This window comes from Anopheles merus, chromosome X (assembly GCF_017562075.2).
Source record: "Anopheles merus strain MAF chromosome X, AmerM5.1, whole genome shotgun sequence".
Lineage (NCBI taxonomy): Eukaryota > Metazoa > Arthropoda > Insecta > Diptera > Culicidae > Anopheles > Anopheles merus.
Window position 1 is genome coordinate 21,509,962 of NC_054081.1, and position 20,043 is coordinate 21,530,004.

The 20,043-nt window shown below is 36.5% G+C and overlaps 1 protein-coding gene across 1 annotated transcript in view; it reads right to left on the minus strand.

The window, feature by feature from the left end:
* Positions 1–20,043, minus strand: part of LOC121588256 (homeobox protein Hox-D9a) — a 149,775-nt gene that overhangs the window by 36,204 nt on the left and 93,528 nt on the right. The gene's annotated exons all lie outside the window — the stretch shown is intronic.

Below are 20,043 nucleotides of genomic sequence, written 5' to 3' on the forward strand. Positions count from 1 at the left end.
TAAACTTAAAATTGACAGATATTCGACATACGACCTTTTCGACTTACGCCTTGCGTTGGGCCTTTTTTTCGGTCCCAAATACAGTCGTATCTCGGGGGACACCTGTATTGTTATGTCAAGTCGTGAAATGTCAATTCGCTCTGAAGCAAAGTGGGTAGAAAGGAGGTGTCGTCATACAGAGCATTTGACCATCAAGGCTTTAGAAAAAAAGCACAAAACCAGGATCGACGGCAGTTGTCAAATGCGACGAATGTTGCTGGTATACGGGTATGATAAATGAATTGTTTTCGTTCAACAAATATTTGTATAGCTCTAAAAACTTGTATTTTGCATCTACACTTTATAAATCGGCATTTTCAACGTGATATTGCGGCTGCTGCCTGTAGACAAATATCGACGGCTGTTGTCAAACTGAATCTCAAAATGGCAACATGCCAAACGCTAAGAATACACCTCCTCTATATTCCACCTTGCTCTGAAGCACTTCACCTCCTAATATTCATACACCTTGGTCTGACGCACCAACACATCCAAATCTTCGACAGCACGTTCAGGCGAGGGGTATGATGCGGAGCCAGGGACGGGTAGCTCGACGAGCTGCTTGACAAATTTGCCGTTGGAGAGAAAAAGAGGGCATGATAAAATTCTCCAAACGCCATAATTTCTTCCGTCGCTTTGCACAGCGGGATGTTTTACAAAGGATTTGTCTACTGGTCGAAACTGACTTTTCAATTTCGATTACGATACAAGAAACATATACTAAAATGTTCAACGATGTATAATCGTTACAAATATCTGATAATGCGTTTTGGATGTCCTTAATGTTGTGGTCAACGTCCAGGGGGACGACAGTGTGTACACGCACACTGTCGCACACACTAAGCGCGTAAGGCTTAGTGTGTGCCGAGCAGAGTGTGCACGAAGGCCGATCGAGCAGGAGCTCTCGGCAGCGGCGCTCGGTGCGGCTGGCGCGCGGCCTACGTTGTAAAGTATCGTACGTTTTAACATATGTATATTTCGTGTGCATTTATTATAATGTAAAGTTTTAAGTGTTTCAATAAAGTAAAAGTTTTTAAACACAACACTTAACACCAACATTTAATGCTGAAACTTCATTCGCTCTAGCTGACCATCTAGTGACAGAACATCTTTTCAGTAATACGGTTGATTGATGTTGACCCTTGTTTTAATTATCCAATAACACTTTCCATCAATGAGTTGATGACGAAAAAAGTTTATACAATTTTCGTATGAAACTGAAGTAGTTAAAGGCTTTTTTGCAATTTTCAGCAGCAAAATTAGCTACTACATTTAAAGAGTGATTCGCGCACGGTATGAACATGGCACTTGGACTGTGTTGATTAATGCGAGCTTGTAAGCCCATATATATTCCTGACATATTTGATGCGTTATCAAATGATTGACCCCAACAGTGTGCAATATTTAATCCCAATTTTTCTAATTTTGCCAGATTTTCTTGTTCCAGATACAGTCGTTGCCACCTTATTTTGGCTCTAAGGCATCAATTTTTGACAGTGCGCATCAATTTTTGCCTCTAAGGTACCAGTTTTTGACAGTGCGCATCTGTGCGCATCTGTGCGTCCGTAAGTCATCAATTTTTTACTCCTGTAGGAATCATGACAATTTTACAAGGTATTCAAGCAGGTTTTTTGCAATTGATATCCCACATCTCATAAAAAATACAAAAACTGTGTAAATTGATTGTTTCTTGAGCGAAAATAATGACATTTTTGAAATTCAAAAGCTTTTGTTTACAGCTAAAAATACATGCTAATTTTTTCACTCCATTGAAACTTCTGAAATTGGCAAAACAATTGTTTAATTATTCGATCGATAAAATTATTCACTACTTAACTTAATTTTAATCATTTCCAAACACATAGTTTCAGACATTACTTAATAGCCGTGTTTTTTTAATGTAATTTCAAAAAATCATAATACTCACTTAAGTACTCAAGACAAGAGAGATAATTTCCCTTTCGATTGCTTTGCTCACTTTCATCATGTCCCCTGAAAGCCATACCTAAGCGGCCTAACGATTTTATAGTGCTGACTACTCGCCTTATCACTTCTCTCCAGTACTCTATAGTTCTTCCTTCTCCATTTCTAGAACTAACTCGGTATCAATTCTATTCACCGAACTTGATATTTTATATAAAAGATACATTGATCCTATATGCTCGTTCGATGCCTCGTGTTCCGATAAAAGGGCAGTGATAGTTATTCAATTTTGATTTAAGATTTGAAGAGGATTTAGAAAACAATACACAAGGATAGCAATATACACGTTACGCACACATTTGTATGCGATAGTGTTAGGAACATGATTATACTAGGATAATGATTAGATTTAAGAGAAATATAGAGCATTTGGAGTGGAGAACTCGAAGCAGACGGACGCAGCCCTTTTATCTTCTTAACTGGCGCAGTCTTAAAGCGAACAAGCATCCTTTCTCATCGCGGTTTATCCATCCCTGAGAGCATATCAGCGGAGTTGCGGAGAGAATCAAAGCGAAGGACACAAATTGCTCGAGAGCGGAGTGCGTACAAGCACGGAATTTGCTGAGAAACAGCGTACCACCTACGCATAATAGAGAAGAGACCACATCGACAGACAACTACAAGCACAAATAAAGCGTGTAAGTAGATTGACACGAGTGACATAAAAAGTGCAAAATCCACCACACACGATGAATCACGAAAATAATTTTACCCAAGAAGAGTTCTTGGAACACAAAAGGCGTTTAGCCGATACACAGAATAGCCTAGTCGAAGAAATGAATAAGATGAGGGCGGTTGTAAAAGATGATCCAATGCTTTCCTTTAAAACGCCAGATCCTATAAACAATTTACCAATATTTCATGGTAACAAAAATGAGACACAAGCTTGGATAGAAGATACTGAAGCAACGCTTAATCTTTTCGACACCTATAAGGGCACACAAACGTACGAACTTATTGTTCGAGCAGTGAAGAGCAAAATATTAGGAGAAGCGAGAGAAGCTTTGATAGCTGCGGGGAACTTTTTACACGTGGCCAGAGATAAAAGAAACGTTACAGAATTGCTTCGGTGAAAAACGACATCTCACGTCATATGTTCAATCACTTTTTTACGAACAACAAGGGAATAAAACGCTAACAGAGTTGTATCAAACCTTTAAAAAAACTCGATACACGCATAAAATCTGTAACTACAAATACTGAAGACTATAAGGATCCCAGCCAGGCAATGAATAAGTTCATTAGCTTACTAACACTAACGCGTTTCGTCGATGGACTAGATGGTCCAGTAGTGTCGCATGTCAGAAGCTGTAAACCGATAAATTTGGATGAGGCTTTTTCAGTAGTAAAAGAGTACACGAACGCGGCGTACAGAAAGAGTACGAATTACTCCAGCACATCACAACCACAGAGAAATGCAATACGCGGTAACAAACCTGTCTCAAACTACGACCGTACACGATCAGATAAATTTAAACCGACGAGTAAGAGAGATGACGATGTAACAATGAGAACAATGTTAGCAAAAATGCAGGTCAATAGCCATTAGTGATGGGCGTTTCGGAGCGCACCAACCGATTTTTTTCCGAAGCCGGCTCCGCTCCGACGGCTCCGGAGCCGGCTCCGCACCAACGGCTCCAGAGCCGGCGCCGCACCAACGGCTTCGGAGCCGGCTCTGCTCCGACGGCTCCGGAGCCAGCTCCGCACCCACGGTTCCGCATCCACGGCTCCGCACCAACGGCTCCGTAGCCGGCTCCGCACCCACGGTTCCGCATCCACGGCTCCGCACCAACGGCTCCGTAGCCGGCTCTGGACTAACAGCTCTGCACTCACGGCTCCATTCCAACGGCTGCGGAGCCGGTTTCGGGCCCACCGTTCCGGAGCCGGCGACGAATCAACAGCTCCGGACCAACGGCTTCGCACTAATGGTCCAATAGAAACATCATTGTATAATAGCGTAATAAAAAAAAACGAATATATCTTCTGGCACGTGCGGAAGCTAACACACGATCTGCTTGCAGTATTGAAATGCATGACGTTGTGTAGCATTCGTTAGTCTCGTCTTTCTTAACAATATTCAAAACTAATCTATGTTTTTTTTTTGATAAATTCTTTTTAACATGACCTACTCCGCTATTTACGGATTTCCTCGATTGAAACTTCATTGAAAAAGTTCTTTTGGTCCATTGTGTTAAAGCCGTCGGAGCGGAGCCGGCTTCAGAGCCGTTGGTGCGGAGCCGGCTCCGGGGCTGTTGGTGCGAAGCCGGCTCCGGAGTCGTCGGAGCGGAGCCGGCTCCGAAATTGTCTGGAGCCGGTCGGAGCCGGCTCCGGCTTCGGAGCCTTTTTGCCCATCACTAATAGCCATGATGCTGGTACAGACCATAACTCTAATGAGGTAGGCAAATTAAATAGGTCAAATATTTCCAATCGAAAAATTCCAAATATTACAAAATAATTTCATTCCTTATCTGGAAATAATCTCAAGCGAAGGAAGCCTTAAATTCTTGGTGGATACAGGGTCGAACAAAAATTACATAATACTCAAAAATGCAAATTTTGAAAATTGTGGAGACAAAAATGGCATTTTTGTTAGTAACACATCTCGACATCTTTAACATTAACAAGAAAATTAAATTTTCCATTTTCCATTTTCACAATTATTATGATGGATTGATGGGCTTTGAAACACTTCAAGACCTTGATGCGTATTTTGACATATGAAAAAACATGCTTAAGATCGGAAAGAATGAATATCAAATTAAAATGAAATATCCAAATTATCAGACTATTAACAATACTGACGAAGTACGTTTCATCAAAATTGAAACAAAAAGTAAAAGCGATCTGTTGTTGGTGAAGAAACAGTTTGCGGACCATATTCCATTCTGCCAGTAATTTACAGTAGTGATGGAACAAGCACACTAGTTGCAGTAAAAATAATAAAATGGATCAAGAAACTAACTTCAATGAGCTTCATCTGCACGAAGAAGAATTTGTAGAAACAGAAGGATCTTCTGAGCTGTCTAGAAAAAAGTTTAAAGTAATAGACAATTATCTTTCCCAACAAGAACAAAAGGCAATACAATCTATAATTGATGAGCATACAGAAATAATACACTTTGAAAATGAAAAACTCACATTTACTCTTGCAATCAAGCACAATATAAAAACAATAGATAACATTCCCATCTATACAAAATCATATAGATACCCCCAAATTTTTGAAAGCGAGGTATAAAACCAGGAGAAAAAAATGTTAAAAGACGGTATAGTACGGGAATCAATTTCCCCATACACATCAACAGTATGGATATTCCCAAAAAAGGCTGACGCTGCAAGATTAAAGAAATATCGTCTAGTAGTTGACTATCGTAAACTCAATAGTAATACTATTTCAGACAAATATCCCATTCCGGATATCACTGATATCTTTGATAAATAAGGACGAGCTATTTAACTATTTTTCTACAATTGATCTCGTGTCTGGTTTTCATCAGATTCAAATGGAAGAAAAAGATATAAAGTAGACTACTTTTTCAATAGAATCAGGGAAATTTGAATTTAATAGGATGCCTTTTGGGCTTAAAAACGCCCCGGCAACATTCCAAAGATTGATGGATGCAATTTTAAGGGAGTTTATTGGATATTGTTGTCTCGTCTATATGGACGATATAATTATATTTTCTAGTTCATTAGAAGATCATGTGAAAGACATTCGTAAAATTTTTCAGAAATTGAAAGATGCTAGACTAAAAATTAAATTAAAAAATTTAAAATTTTACGAAAAATTTAATTAAAAAAATAAAAAATTTAAATTGAAAAATGTTACTTTTTCCGAAGAGAAGTTCAATTTTTAGGACACACAGTGTCTGAAGCTGGTGTTAGACTAAACACCGATAAAATAGAAATAATTAAGACATGGCCAGTGCCGAAAACTGAAAAGGAGCTTAAAAATTTGTTAAGGCACTATTAGGTACTACCGGCGATTCATTAAAGATTTTGCTAAATTCATTAAACCTCTAACACAATTACTTTGCAAAGAATCTGAGTTCCAATTTGCATCCAAAGAAATAGCATGCTTCGAGAAGTGTAAATCTTTATTAACAATGGATCCTATTCTAGCCTACCCGTATAACACTAAGGAATTTATTCTCACTACCGACGCTAGTAACTTCGCAGTAGGAGCAGTGCTATGTCAGGGCCAGATTGGTAAAGACAGGCCAATTGCTTATGCTTCGCGGACTCTGAATACAGTCGTAGCCGCTAAATTTTGATTCTAACTCACATAGTTTTGTTTCAAAGGCATCAATTTTTGACAGCATGTAACGATTGTTGCCTTAAAGCAAAAATTTTTGACAGTGCGCATAAATTTTTGCCTCGAAGGCATCAATTTTTGACTGTGATTCAATCGCTTTATTTACAAAATTAAAAAAAAAAATCCGGGCTAACAATTGTGGATTCTATTGGTGAAGATATTTTAACGGCTATTGCGGGTATGTTGGTAGAAATATTAAGAGGGTTTGAGGGTATGTGTTTTTGTATGCCTATGCCAACGGCCAGGTATAGTTATTGAATGGAGAACTGTTAAGATTTGGTATGGTCATTATTTTTTGCAAAGCGACTATTGTTGGGTTGTGGCGGGTAATTAGAATGTTTAGTTCATCAGAGTTACGGCTCATGCCCCTGATATTCCAGGATATGGCAAAATGGTGCATTGTTATTGCATGGAGGATGGGAATTTGTAGAATGAATATTTGGAGTTGATACAAAACAAGGTGTGGTTTATGCGGTCATTGTGATTTAGAAGTTTTCTTCCTCTCTCACTTCGTCACGGGGGCATTATCGGGTGAGAGAAGGGGCTCCTCTACCTCGGATTTCAGTGGATAGGAAAAGGAAGGGATAGGGATGGGAGATGGGGGGAGGGGGTTTGTGAAGGGGTTTTTTGGGAGGGAGGGAGGTTTCTTCCCCGGAGAAAGAGGAGCCCTTTTAGAGGCCTAGGTTTTGAAGAGAAAGATTTATGAATCTCGAAAGAATAATTATCTCAAAAGATACATGAATCTCTAAAGTTCTCTAAGGAGGAAACTCTAAGGATTCATAAATCTGTAAAATTCATAAAGCTTGAGCTTTTTATTATTCTTCTTTTTGGCGTAACAACCTACGTGGTCATGCCAGCCTATACAGGCATTTGAGACTCCTTGGAAAGTACCACACAGTTGAACCGACAACAGTTTAACGACAAGTTGTAGGTGGGATTGGGCAAATTCAATATTTTGGAGATTATACATCTTTAAAGATTCATGAATCCCAAGAGATATATGAATTTTAATGGATTCATTAATATTTTAGATTCATGAATCTTAAGAGATTCTAAATTTATAATATTCATAAACTCGACTGAAAATCCATATAAATGAATCTCAACGAAAGATCCATGAAACCCAACACTAGTTGTGAGTAGTATAATCACTTTGTCGTAAATTCTTATTTTGCTTTTCTCATTTGCTTACATGCTAAGAATATAAAAATATTACAAAAAGCCAAGAAACATTTTATTGCACCATTCTGCATTAGGCGTGTCTTCTACCATTCTTCCAACCAGATATTTAGCGCTCACTTATGGAAAAAATATTCATTCATTATGGAAACATATTGAACCATTCTCATGAACGTTTGAAAGTTATCCTATATCTATCTGACGTTTTGTAGTAACGTTGCTAATCTCCCCAAACGATTTGTAATATTCTACCGAGTGGATCAAATAGTCCATTATTTGATTCAAAGCTATGTTAATATAGGATGTGTCAAACAACTCACAACCATTTTCTTAAATTCAATACGTCCGTTGAATATTCTGTGCTATTCCTACCATTTCCTCAAATCTCGAGTTACCTATTTCCATCCCTCGCTAGGCACATTCGTGATATTAAAACAACATAAATCATCAATGTCTATCAGAAGTTCAATGAAAATAATTAAAAGTTTTGCTTGTTCAAAAAATGAAAACGTAAAGACGATGAACGGACGAGCTTTCTGCATCTCATTCTAAAAATGGCACACAAAATAATAGTCCAGCAATAACTGAACTTTATGAGCTTCAGCAGGCTATAGAACCGATAGCATCGTATACATCCACTAACCGTAAAGATATCGCGCTTTGATATCACGACGCCCCTTCACAGATGAGTTTGTTGCCTTTGTGGTAAAAAACAAACCATCAAATGTTGGCAGCATAAAAAAATCCAAAAAACTTTACAAAGATAATAACAATGAATATTATAGGAGGCTGATCAATTATCATTTTTATAGAAAAAAAAAGAAATGTAGAAGAGAGAACATGGCTAGTGCATTCAGAAACAACTAATTGTGTAAGTTAAGAAGATAAACGGGATGCGTCCGTCTGCTTCGAGTGCTCCACTCCGAATGCTCTATAATTATCTTAAATCTAATCCTTATCCTAGTATAATCATGTTCTTAACAATCATGTTCCAAGCGTCCTCGCTTGGTTTTAATGAATCCTAACAAATAACAATTAATTTTTTATCCTTGATTTATGAACCTTAAAATCAAACGAAACCCTAAACGTTAGTTCATTATCTTCTTTTACTTCAGAAGCTTTAAATGGTTCTTTATCTTTCGTATTTCGTTGCGTAACTCTTACAAATACTTTTTCCCCAGGGCTTAAACTAGGCGGTAGTTCTCTATTCTTATTTCCATTTTCTATTAATTCTTTTTGTTTTTGAAGTCTTACTTTTACATTTGATTGCAGTTTGTTGAAGCATTCTAAAATTTCATCCGTATCGGTTTTCCCTTGAACGTTGAAAATTAATTCTCTTGGTCTGTAGCCTGTAACCGAATGGATAGTATGATTATAAATGTCAACTAGTACATTGATCTTATCGAAAAATTCCAAATTATTGTATCTTCTATTTAATGTTCTATACAACTCTATGCTGCCGGTCTGGTGGTACAGTCGTCAACTCGTACGATGTAACAACATGCCCGTCATGGGTTCAAGTCCGGAATAGACCGTGCCCCCATACGTAGGACTGACTATCCTGCTATGTTAACAATAAGTCACTGAAAGCCAAGCTCACTTCACTAGTGGGTACAGGCAGGCCTTGACCGGCAACGGTTGTTGATCCAAAAGAAGAAATATTGGCCTTCCGGGAACATACCGGATGACTGGAAAACCTGTTTCACAATTCCCATTCCAAAACCCAATAAATCACCACATGCAATAGATACCTACCGCCCCATTTCTCTCCTGAATTGCATTGGCAAAATCATAGAGAGAATGGTAAATAGAAGACTGACACAAGAATTAGAAGATCGTAGGCTCCTTAGTACTAATCAACACGCCTTTAGAGGTGGGAAAGGTACTGAAACATATTTTGCCGAACTTAATGAGCTTTTAGAAACACACTACCCCAAAGGCCACCACATTGACTGTTCAATATTAGATTTATCAAAAGCTTTTGACATAATCTGGCGACATACAATTCTTGAACAATTCAATATGTGGGGGTTTAGAGGACGTATCACAGCGTATGGTCAAAGCTTCCTTTCAAATCGCACATTTAAAGTTATAATTGGAACTCAATCTTCTGACCTGCATGTCCAAGAGAATGGTGTACCCTAGGGTGCCATTTTCTTTCCCACTCTTTTCCTGATTAGTGTAGAATCCTTCTTCCGCCGCATGCCCAGTAACATTAGATGTTTCATGTATGCTGATGATACAGTTCTTATCTCAGCATCCAACAATATAACCGAATCACGCACAACTTTACAAGAGTCAATATAGTTCAGAAATGGTCACGTTGGACAGGTTCACACAATTTCACACTCCAAATCCAAAATACATAACATCTGCAATAGCAACTATCATACACTAAAACCCATAACATACAATAACTCAGTAAAACCAAACACATACACAGCCGATATCCTAGGAGTGAATTTTGATCGTCACTTAACATTTAAAGCACGCACTACACGGGTCAAAAGAGAAGCGAAGAACCGAATAAATCTTTTCAGAATGCTTTGTACTGGTCAACACCGCGCATCCCGCCAAACACAACTTCAAATCATCAATAGCTGGCTTCCACCAAAACTACTCTACGGCATCGAAATAGTATCCCGGCAACGGGAAAATTTCCAAACACAAATTGCACCACTCTATCATACCGCCATCCGCTGTGCTACTGGGGTTTTCGTCAAGTGTCATTGCTCAAAGGCGATAGTGTCATTGCAAACCGTCATTTTGCTGTATTCAGCAAAAATACCATAACCACCATATGATCTTCATCTTTTAACTCATACAGCAAAAATACCATAACCACCATGTGATCTTCACAGAGGGATCAGTACGAAACGGTGCCACTTAGTGTTGATGTATATATATATATATATATATATATATATATATATATATAATATATATATATATATATATATATATATATATATATATATATATATATATATATATATATATATATATATATATATATATATTATATATATATATATATATATATATATATATATATAAAGGCGTGTTGATTAGTACTAAGGAGCCTACGGTCTTCTAATTCTTGTGTCAGTCTTCTATTTACCATTCTCTCTATGATTTTGCCAATGCAATTCAGGAGAGAAATGGGGCGGTAGGTATCTATTGCATGTGGTGATTTATTGGGTTTTGGAATGGGAATTGTGAAACAGGTTTTCCAGTCATCCGGTATGTTCCCGGAAGGCCAATATTCTTCTTTTGGATCAACAACCGTTGCCGGTCAAGGCCTGCCTGTACCCACTAGTGAAGTGAGCTTGGCTTTCAGTGACTTATTGTTAACATAGCAGGATAGTCAGTCCTACGTATGGGGGCACGGTCTATTCCGGACTTGAACCCATGACGGGCATGTTGTTACATCGTACGAGTTGACGACTGTACCACCAGACCGGCAGCATAGAGTTGTATAGAACATTAAATAGAAGATACAATAATTTGGAATTTTTCGATAAGATCAATGTACTAGTTGACATTTATAATCATACTATCCATTCGGTTACAGGCTACAGACCAAGAGAATTAATTTTCAACGTTCAAGGGAAAACCGATACGGATGAAATTTTAGAATGCTTCAACAAACTGCAATCAAATGTAAAAGTAAGACTTCAAAAACAAAAAGAATTAATAGAAAATGGAAATAAGAATAGAGAACTACCGCCTAGTTTAAGCCCTGGGGAAAAAGTATTTGTAAGAGTTACGCAACGAAATACGAAAGATAAAGAACCATTTAAAGCTTCTGAAGTAAAAGAAGATAATGAACTAACGTTTAGGGTTTCGTTTGATTTTAAGGTTCATAAATCAAGGATAAAAAAATTAATTGTTATTTGTTAGGATTCATTAAAACCAAGCGAGGACGCTTGGAACATGATTGTTAAGAACATGATTATACTAGGATAAAGATTAGATTTAAGATAATTATAGAGCATTCGGAGTGGAGCACTCGAAGCAGACGGACGCATCCCGTTTATCTTCTTAACTACACAATTAGTTGTTTCTGAATGCACTAGCCATGTTCTCTCTTCTACATTTCTTTTTTTTTTCTATAAAAATGATAATTGATCAGCCTCCTATATATTCATTGTTATTATCTTTGTAAAGTTTTTTGGATTTTTTTATGCTGCCAACATTTGATGGTTTGTTTTTACCACAAAGGCAACAAACTCATCTGTGAAGGGGCGTCGTGATATCAAAGCGCGATATCTTTACGGTTAGTGGATGTATACGATGCTATCGGTCTATAGCCTGCTGAAGCTCATAAAGTTCAGTTATTGCTGGACTATTATTTGTGTGCCATTTTTAGAATGAGATGCAGAAAGCTCGTCCGTTCATCGTCTTTACGTTTCATTTTTTGAACAAGCAAAACTTTTAATTATTTCATTGAACTTCTGATAGACATTGATGATTTATGTTGTTTTAATATCACGAATGTGCCTAGCGAGGGATGGAAATAGGTAACTCGAGATTTGAGGAAATGGTAGGAATAGCACAGAATATTCAACGGACGTATTGAATTTAAGAAAATGGTTGTGAGTTGTTTGACACATCCTATATTAACATAGCTTTGAATCAAATAATGGACTATTTGATCCACTCGGTAGAATATTACAAATCGTTTGGGGAGATTAGCAACGTTACTACAAAACGTCAGATAGATATAGGATAACTTTCAAACGTTCATGAGAATGGTTCAATATGTTTCCATAATGAATGAATATTTTTTCCATAAGTGAGCGCTAAATATCTGGTTGGAAGAATGGTAGAAGACACGCCTAATGCAGAATGGTGCAATAAAATGTTTCTTGGCTTTTTGTAATATTTTTATATTCTTAGCATGTAAGCAAATGAGAAAAGCAAAATAAGAATTTACGACAAAGTGATTATACTACTCACAACTAGTGTTGGGTTTCATGGATCTTTCGTTGAGATTCATTTATATGGATTTTCAGTCGAGTTTATGAATATTATAAATTTAGAATCTCTTAAGATTCATGAATCTAAAATATTAATGAATCGAAACGAAACGAAACCAGTACGAAACGGTGCCACTTAGTGTTGATGTATATATTTATATATATAATATATATATATATATATATATATATATATATATATATATATATATACACCGCCAACCGAGGTGGTAGAATTAATGTGAGGGTTTAGTTTTAGTTAGAACTCATTGGAGTAACATTTAATCTTTTTAATAAATAGCCGAATAATAAATGTACACCGCATAATTGGCGCAGCCGGCTAGGCACTAAAGAAAAGTGACGTCATAGTGAGAAACAGTGGAAAGTACTGAACTAATAACACAGTACAACAGTGATCCCGCAAAGTGCATCGTGATCTACGAGCATCGAGCATCCACAAGCACCAAGGATGGCAACGTCGCTGAGGAGTTGAGGATCCCCCCGCTAAGACGCACACGGAGCACCGTCATTGTTTCTTGGCCTTCGCCCAAACACGACTTCAACATCAACCGTGTAAGTATTTAGTGTTGAGTTTCTGTGCGTGAAATCGTGTTCAGTCAAACTACCTAAATAATAACACAAGAAATCGGGGGTGAAAGAATTTAAAATTAATGTGAGTGCGCACTATCAGATAGACGCATCACACTAGTTTTATAAATTTCTTTTCATTCACGTACCTAGAGCCACTACCAGATAGAGCTTTAGGATTGGCTTTCTTTATGCCAAAAATCAAGAACAACGCTTTCAAAAAGGCCCAACAGCTGATTCAGGAAAGGATTTTTACATCTGAAACAAGTTCCGAATCAGAAGAAAGTACGGTATCTGAGGAATATTCGCACATACCAATTGCAAATTTGCAGTTATCATTTGAGCACCTAAACATGGAACCTCAAGCTCAAACTACTCAAGAGAGTGGTAATGATCAGATGGCTCGTATGATACAAGCCATCGAAAACATAAGTGCAAGATTAACGCAGCAGGAGTTGCAATGGCAAAGTACAAATGGAAACCAAGGAATAGCACACCAACGAAGTGATCCTATTCCTCGTGAAGTGACAATATCAGGTGATCCGTTCCGTATCCCTGATCCATAAAATGTTGCCCATATTTAATGGCAATAAAAAGCAACTCGCAAGTTGGATAGAAACAGCAGAAAAAAACTCTTCGTTTATTTGAAAACCTTGTGTCACCACAAATATTTGAAATTATGTGACAGCTGTTATAAACAAAAATAGAGGGCATGCTAAAGATGTAATTTGTACAAACGGCAACCCAAAAACGTTCAGTGAAGTGAAAGAAATTTTGATAACATCTCTAGGAGATAAACAAGATCTTTCCACGTATAACTGCCAACTCTGGCATAACAAAATGGATGGTAACGCAAACACGCATTATCAGAAAACTAAGGAACTGGTTCACAATATAAAATCGTTTGCAAAACAAAATCCTAAGTACAATCTTCATTGGGATGCCATAAACGACTTTATAGACGAATATAGTCTAGCTGCATACGTCAGTGGGCTGCAGAAACTCTATTTTGGGTATGTACAAGCTGCTGAACCCAAATCAATCGAAAATGCGTATGCATTTATATGTAAATTTACATCAAATGAATCTAACAGAAACCTTACCCATATTCAATTAACACAATCAAAACAATACTTAGGCACCTCACATACCGCAGGGCAAGGAAATAATAAAAAACAAACAGAAAGGAAATTTAACAATACAAAAATCACACAGCCTCAGCAACAGGATTACAAACCTCGTAAACCAGTTGACACGAATCTGAATCTGACCCGAACCGATGGAAATAGGTTCTACCAAAAGTCGACTTACTTTAAATAAGAAACAGCTGTTTAATTCTGAAATAACAAAACCCTCCGATAACGAAGAATCTGAATCTGAGGATGAATTAGACATAAATTTTTGCTTAATTCATCCAGAAAACAAAAACACGTAAATTACTTGCCTTACATTATATCAAATATTCAAACTTATCCCACAAACATTTTGATCGATACTGAAGCAAATAAAAATATAATACGGCCGGGCATTCTCCCACAAACAACAAAGGTAAAGGAAACCAAAATAAAAAACACCGCTGGATGTAAGCACGTTACGGCGAAAGGACGTATTAATTTACTCGGTGATAATTTTCCAAATCAAACCTATTATGAGTTAAAATTTCATAATTTTTTCGACGCACTCATTGGTTCAGAACTAATGGCTAAAAACCAAGCAATAATAAATTTCAAAGAAGAGACATTTGAAATAGGAAGCATGAAATTCAAATATGAAAAATATTTTCCCGATAAACAATTATTTTCGCATAACTTAGAAATGGAAACATCCGTTACTGGCGATTGGTTCGTACCAACGTTTCAAAAACTTTGTAAAGGAGTTGTTATTGAGCCAGGTTTATATAGAGCTAATAACAATAAAACGACAGCAAAAATTTTAAGCACAAAAAAAAACAATACCTGATGTCAAAGGAAAATTAAACATAATAGTAAATAATTTTGAAACGATTTCCCCAATCCCATTACATCCAGAGCGTAGCGTTACAAATGAAGTGCTTAGCGAAATAATCCGCACAGATCATTTGTCAATACTAGAGAGGGATGAATTATTCAAAACAATACTTGCAAATAAAACAGTTTTACTTAGGGCTGGAGAGAAAACTTACATCTACATCTTTAATAAAAATAAAATCTTAACAACTGACGAAAACCTGTTTACACAAAATCATATAGGTATCCACACGTTTTTAAAAAAGATGTGGAAGAGCAATCAAGGAATTGTTCGATAACGGAATCATACAACATTCAATTAGCCCTTACTCATCGCCAGTTGGGTCGTTCCAAAAAAGATAGACGCATCAGGAAAACGTAAAGTGCGCGTTGTTATTGACTATCGTAAGATCAATGACAAAACCATTAACGATAAATTTCCCATCCCACAAATAGAAGAAATATTAGATAATCTTGGCAAATCAGCATATTTTACCACCTTAGATTTGAAATCAGGTTTTCATCAAATCGAAATGGACCATCAAAAAAAGACAGCGTTTTCAACAGCTTTAGGGCATTTTGAATTTACGAGAATGCCATTTGGCTTGAAAAATGCCCCAGCGACATTCCAACGTGCGATGAATAATGTTTTATCAAACTATATTGGATCAATCTGCTATGTGTATCTTGATGATATAATCATAATTGGCAAAAATCTTCAAGATCACCTCAACAATGTTTCAAAAATCCTTAAGAGGTTAAGTGATTTCAATCTTAAAATACAATTAGACAAATGTGAATTTCTTCGCAGAGAAACGGAATTTCTTGGACACATTATTGCCCCTGACGGAATCAAACCTGACCCAGAAAAAATAAGAAAAATTCAAGAATGGAAACTTCCATCCAATCAAAAAGAAATAAAACAATTCTTAGGACTCGTAGGGTATTACAGACGTTTTATTAAAGATTACTCAAAATTAACAAAACCCCTCACCAAATTGTTACAGAAGGATGAAAAAGTAAACTTTAATGATCACGAATATCAGGAAGCCTTTAAACATTTAAAAAATATAATAGTTTCAGATCAAATCTTATCTTATCCTGACTTTGAACTTCCTTTTATATTAACAACTGACGCCAGCAATTATGCCCTCGGTGCCGTTTTATCACAAGTAATAGATAAAACAGAAAAACCCATAGCTTTCGCAAGCCGTACTCTAAACAAAACAGAGTCAAATTACTCCACAACAGAAAAAGAGGCACTAGCATCATATGGGCAGTAACCAAGTTTAAGCCGTACCTGTATGGTAACAATTTCACCTTGGTTACCGATCATAAACCCCTTATTTACATTAAAAAACTCAAATAAGAACGCTAAATTGATACGTTGGCGATTAGACTTAGAAAATTACGACTACGACGTAATCTATAAGACAGGAAAGACAAATGTTGTGGCAGACGCACTTAGTAGAAAAGTCGAAGTTAACAACAATCAACTAGAAAATGTTGTTTCTGTTGATCAAGTATCTGTGGAAAATAATATCAGTTCATCTTCTTCCGAAACAGCACATTCAGCAAACACATCCGATGACTATTATATGCATTTTACAGAAAGAGCTATTAATAGTTACAGAAATCAAATCATTTTTAAAGTAACGGACTCCGACTCCGTTATCACGGAACAAATTTTTCCAAACTATAAGCGAACAACTATTTGCTCCACTTCGTTTGATAATAGAAAAGTTACAACATTTTTGAAAGATCATTCGAATGGAAAGCAAAATGCTGTGTTAGCTCCGGAATGCTTACTTAATTTAATTCAAGAAGTTTACAGAGAATGCTTCTGCAACACAAAATGCCATTTCATTATTACACAAAAATATGGTTGAAGACGTACGTTACTCCGAAACAATGCAAGACATTATCATAAGAAAAGAACATGATAGAGCCATAGAGGCATAACCGAAGTCGAAAGTCAGATTAAACGATCTTACTTTTTCCCAAACATGATCAAACGAATCAGACAATTAGTTAATTCATGTACAATTTGTACTCAACACAAATACGAACGAAAACCATATAATATAAAAATTTCACCAAGGCCAATAGAAAATGGTCCTTTTACAGAGTCCATATGGATATTTTCGGCATGGATAGACACTACTACCTTTGTTTAATTTGTGCATTTTCGAAGCACCTTCAACTTATAGAAATTAAATCTAGAAACATGACAGATATACGGAATGCCCTTTCACAGTATTTCAGAACATTTAGACCACCAAGAAAAATCATTTGCGACCATGAAGCAGCTTTTACTAGCATTCAGTTCCAAGACTTTTAGCTAATTTCGGAACCGTAATAGAATTCGCTTCCTCATCAGAGTCAAATGGCCAAATAGAAAAAACTCATAGTACTATCATTGAAATTTATAATACCAACAAACACAAATTCATCAATAATTCATCTCCTGAAATAGTGGAAAATAGCAAATTCAATGTACAACGATACTGTTCATTCAGTCACCACTTATACCCCTAATGAAATTATTTTTAATCCAGGGTATACGATGAACCCACCAGATATAGCCGATAACGCCGACAAAATTTTCAAAAATGTAAAAAAGAACCTTCAGCTAGCTGCAAATAGAATGAAGAAAAATAACGACAAAAAAGAAATTGCACCTGCTGTAAATGAAGGACATGATGTTTATATAAAGAAAAACACTAGAAAAAAGCTAGATCCACGCTTTTCAAATCAAAATGTTTGGTTAATAATGAAAAAAACCATTCAAATTGGACCAAGAAATGTCAAACGCAATAAAAATAAAATAAAACGCATAAGAACATAATTGTTCATGAAACTAATATTTTTTATATATTTACAGAATTTGACGTCTCAACAAAAAAAAAGAAAAAAAAAGAACAGACGACTGGCTGAGCACAATTTTTTATTTTTTTCATTCTCTTTTTAGCAAAAAAAACTAAAGAAGAAGAAAACAAAAGGATCGCAGTGGAACGACTCATTGTCGCTCATTTAAATTTAAAGCATTTAAATTAGGAAATAATCGAGAAGAAATCGAGGAATCACAGGAAATAGCAAATTAAACTGTTAATTGAAAAATGAATAATTTGAATTTAAATTTTTTTTCTGCTGCACGACAAGACGTCGTCAGAATAGTTATGTTGATGGTCATTCTAATGATAGCTCATATTAAAGCCCAAGAATTTAAAATAACTAGTTTGATTGATCAACCAATTTTAATTCTAGAGAAACATAATTGCAAAATTCAAATCGGTAATATCAATATAAACATGAGGTAAACATAACAGAAATTAAAATACAATGCACCTATTAACTCAAGTAGCTTTTCGCCCAACCAATAGTCCTCTATCAATAATTGCGAAGCATAAGGTTAGAAACTTATATTCTAATTTTAATCTCATAAGACAAGGAAGCGTTTGATAAGAAGCGTAGAAGCTATAGGCTCGGTTTGGAAATGGATTGGAGGAAGCCCGGATGCACATGACCTGCAAATCATCAACAGTACAATGAACGATTTGATAGAGAGTATTATCAGCAATTCCTAGTAAATGAAAATCTTGGAATGAAAATTAAAAAACCTCACCAACGAAATGAAGCAGATGATTGAAAATAGAAACGACATTCTTCTAATGAATTAGACATGCTGACGGCAATTATCAATATAGATACAATTAACAAGATATTAGAAGATATACAAGAAGCGATATCGTTATCCAAAATGTCTATTACAAGCAGCAAACTTCTATCACCACGCGAAATTGCTATTATACACAGCTATTAGAAGACCAAGGGTTAAAAGCGATATTCCTGACGAGATCATTTCTATGTCACACCTAAAATAGCAGTCAACAACAACAAACTGCTCTACATACTTAAAGTGCCAGAGTTGCAAAAAGAGGAGTCAAAAGTAATAGAAATACTAGCACTGAATCACAATAACTCGTTAATCAAAGACTATCCAGGCAACTCGTGAAACAGAAAAAGAAACTATATACAACAAGAATCTAGAGAAATACGTACAAAGTTTTCTGATATCATGGATTTTTTGATAACTGCATCGCTCCATTAGTAATGGGGAAAGAGAGCCATTGTGTAGTAGTTCCGGAAAACGAAAACAACAGCTAAAATGATAGGTGATAATCAACTTCTTATTGAAAACGCAAAAGATCATTTGGTAACATCCGATTGTGGAGCCGAACGATCGACATTTGAATGGAAACTTCTTATTAACTTTTTCTAATTGCACCATACAATTCAGAAACAAAAGCTCACATCAGAAGAAATCCATGTCAAGAGTCCAGCTGTATATGGGACAGTATTCACACATCGCAATTCATCGAAAAGTTGTCGAAACTCCTTTAGCCTCCCTGGATGATAGAACATTGACGAATCGCAAACACATCGAACACATACTACTTGCAACAAAATAAAAAATATTACTTGAATTGGAGCTTATTAACTGGACTGGGACTGTCCACTACAGTATCTATTGCCATTATCATATTTGTCTATTTTTACTTTAGTCGTTTCATCTCAGCCATATCAAATCAGATAGAAAAGAGGAAATCCCGCTCACAGAAGTCGTCACGAAACCATCGTAGAGAAAATAATCTCGAAGACAGTTTAAACGCATGAGGACACGCTTTTTTTTTCACCCCCTGGAGGAGTTATGTGGCATTGGACACCAGCTCTGGCACGACACAATGCTTTATCATATTGCAGCGCGACACATTCCATCTCTTCTAGTTCCCACGGGCGCGCATCATCGGACACCAGCCGGGCCGACAACGCAGACAGCACGGTCGCGCGACATCGGACACCAGCCGGACGCAGACAGCTCCCACAAACATACACCGCCAACCGAGGTAGAATAAATGTGAGGGTTTAGTTTTAGTTTAGAACTCATTGGAGTAACATTTAATCTTTTTTT